Genomic DNA, 3,468 nt, shown 5'->3' with positions numbered 1-3,468 from the left:
GCCCTCACGTCTGGTAAAGCAGCTGAGAACAGGGTGACTGGGTAAAACTTCACACAGGAGCCCTCAGGCAGCAGTCCCATTAGGAAGGCTGAACCTTGACAACACTGCAGAGTAGGGCAACAAACCCAGGGGAAGGCAGAAGCAGAAGGTGAGCTGGGCAAGCGGCTCATGCCTCATGGCTGTTATCCCAGCACTCTGGAAGCTGAGGCAATAAGACGGAAGTGAGTTTGAAGAAAGCCTGTGCTACAGAGTAAGACCTTTATCTCAACATTCCCTATCACCATGCATAAAAAAACAAACAAACTGAAAAGTCTATGTGCTAGAAGATGAAGTCAGTGCTTGTGCTCCCCCAGGCTGATATTAGGACTATCCTTCCCAAGCAGCAGGAGAATCGGATGAAGTCAAGAAAATATCCGTAGACTCTGATGCTCAAACCAGGAGCCCTACCAAGAGGCCCAGTGCCACTAAGACTGGAAGACTGGCAGAGAGCTAAGAATCGCCCACCCCCCCCCTACTCTCAAATGTGGGGAAACAGGCTGAAGCCATCAGATGTTTGAAGGGAGAACATAGAAGGTTATACCAAAAGAATACCCCCAAGATTCAGAGACAGTATAAGGGAGGGGATTTTTTTTTTTTACAAACTACACTTACTTAATATCATTAAAGATATCAAGAAATGAAACATTCATGAAGCAAACAAAGGAAGTTTCGAAACAGAAATAGTTGTAATACAAAGAGATACACAAAGGAAGTAAAAAATGGGGTCTAGAGATAGGCATATCTCAGTGAGTTCAAGGCCAGCCTAGTCTACAAAAGAGAGTTCCCGGACAGCCAGGACGGTGGCAGAGAGAAATCCTGTCCAAGAAACCAAAATTTTTTTAAAAAATTTAAAAAAAAATTAGGGGCTGGAGAGATGACTCAGTGGCTAAAAGCATCGGCTGCTCTTGCAGAGGACCCGGGTTCTAGTCCCAGCATCTACATGGCAGCTCATAATAGTCCATAATCCCAGTTCCAGGGGATCTGACTCCCTTTTTTTGACTCTGAGGGCACCAGACATATAGGTAGTATGCAGACATACTTGTAGGCAAAATACATATAAAATAAATAAATGCATTTAAAAAGAAATGAATAGCCCTCGCCACAAACATGCTTTAAGATAAGATTAAAATATAAAACCAAGCAAATTTTGCCAAAACTGGAAGTAAAAGACTAGCTAAGGAACTGTAGGAGATCAGATGGTGATCCGCAGAGTCCGTGGCTTAAAAAACAAGGCTTCAAGAGAAGTTAGAGAAAAGAGAATAGACATTGTCAACAAAATAATTATTTTCCAAGACCGAATAATTTAGTGAAATGCCCACCAACTGCCCAATCTAATAAAATAGAGAGGATTTGCATAGAGAAATAAAATTTCAGAGCATTTGGGATAAAAACATGGGCTGAGGAAATGGCTCAGTGGATAAAAAGCTCTGGCCTCAAAAGTCTGGTGATGTGAGATCAACTCCTAGGTACCTCCGTGCCTGGCGAGGGACATACACCCTCGCGCCACATATTAAATATGAAAACAGTGCTGGAGTAGTCAAAGCAATACAAACATCGATAAGACAAATCCAGGTGTCAAGACAGGCAAAGTTTGGGGCTGAGGCAGTAGAAGGACAGACAGGAGGCAGTGGGTGGGAGAGGCAAGGTTTTATACCATAGCAGGAAGTCATAAAAAAAAATACTTGAAAGCTACACGTTAAGAACCAGTAGTATTTGTAGGCTGGTTACGAATGCAGGCATAAAACCTGTGCAGCCACTACGGACGTTCTTTACAACCCTGAAACTAAAGCTGTCATCTGGCCCAGCTGCACCCACCTGAGTATATACACAAAGGACAGAGATATTTGCATAGCCATGATTATAGATGCTCTATTCAATAGCTACGAAACGGAAGCAGCCAAGATGACAACCAACAGATGAAGGGTAAAGAAAACGTGCTACATATTCACAGTGGAAGCTTAAAGAAAAAGGAAATCATTATGTTTGCGGATGAAACTGGAGATTATCGTGTTAATAAACCAGACTCAGAAAGACAAATAGTACATGTTTTCTCTCAGATATGGAACCTGAATGTAAAAGTGTGTGTGTGTGTGTGTGTGTGTGTGTGTGTGTGTAACCAGAATAACGACCATGAGAAGAAAGAGATTATTTTTTTTAAAAAAAAGACATTTATTTTTATTTTATGTGTATGATTGTTTGCTTTAATGTCTGTGTGCCACATGACTGCCTGGTGCCCTGTCAAGGCCAGAGAAGACTGTGAGCCACCCTGTGGATGCTAAGAATCAAGCCTAGGTCCTCTGCAAGAGCAGTCAGGACTCTTAACTGCTGAGCCATCTCCCCATCCCTGGAAGGGAGAGATCTTAGAGAAGCTGGGAAAGAGAGAGAGTAGAGTAACACATGTAGTAGGGAAGCAAAGATGAAACGAGCTAGGGAAGAAAGAGGAGCAATTGGCCAGAGTGCAGGGGAACAAATGGGAACAAAATACAACACCACGTGTGTCTGAAGACGCCGTGATGAAACCCAACCTGCCCTTTGCTAGCCTAAATGAATCTTAGATAGATGTAAGAGAAAACAAGACTCCTGGCTCTAGCTTTGGATTATTTTGTTATATATCCCCAGTCTAGATTCTGGATTTAACTGGGAAGAAGACAAAGCAGTGTCTTTTAGCATAAACAGGAGCACCGATGCACAGGTATTTTCAGAGAAATGATATCAATATCGTGCTGCAAGTCCGAGGAAAATGGGTCACAGGACGCCCTTGGGTTCGCATCAAACTTATCTACTTAGTATCTCTAAGTGCAATCTTACTGTAGCTTTCTATTTGTGAATCTTTGAGGACATTTTTTTCGTATACTTAAAAAAAAATCAGTGTTTGGCTGGAGATATGGCTCGGGGGTTAAGGGTACTGTCTGCTCTTCCAGAGAACCCAGGCTCAATTCCCAGCAACCACATAGCAGCTCACAACTGTCTGTAACTCCAGTTCCAGAAGATCCAACATTCACATAGAGACACAAGCAGGCAAAATACTAAGGCACGTAAAAATAAGTAAATCTTTCTTTAAAAAAAATGAAAGCTTACAAATCACCCACATATAGTAAAAATCTCATTGTTTCCTGGGAGCAAAATGACACATTTATATTTAAAGGCTCAAAGTCCAGTTTGACCGTTGTCATCTGAGGACCTGTGTCACCATCTAGTGGTAAAGCATACTCTTGGCAAAGAAATAAGGGATGGGGAAGGAGCCTCCACATCCACACCACACACTACGCAGAGCTGTGAGAACAACACCCCAGTACATGTGAGCTGCACAGTAGTTCTGACCCATGCAGCACTTAAAATGAACAAAATCTGAAAGCTAATTTTTAATATTACTATTGGAAAATAACACTGTAAGAGGGCTTTCTCCTTGTCCTTTCTTTAAAAAAAAAA

At 42.0% G+C, this 3,468-nt stretch overlaps 1 protein-coding gene across 1 annotated transcript in view; it reads right to left on the bottom strand.

Annotated features, from left to right (window-relative positions):
- Ltf (lactotransferrin) overlaps window positions 1-3,468 on the bottom strand; it is a 27,300-nt gene that overhangs the window by 7,608 nt on the left and 16,224 nt on the right. The gene's annotated exons all lie outside the window — the stretch shown is intronic.

The sequence above is a fragment of the Microtus ochrogaster genome, chromosome 5 (assembly GCF_000317375.1).
Source record: "Microtus ochrogaster isolate Prairie Vole_2 chromosome 5, MicOch1.0, whole genome shotgun sequence".
NCBI lineage: Eukaryota > Metazoa > Chordata > Mammalia > Rodentia > Cricetidae > Microtus > Microtus ochrogaster.
This window is presented reverse-complemented; position numbering and strand designations above follow the sequence as displayed.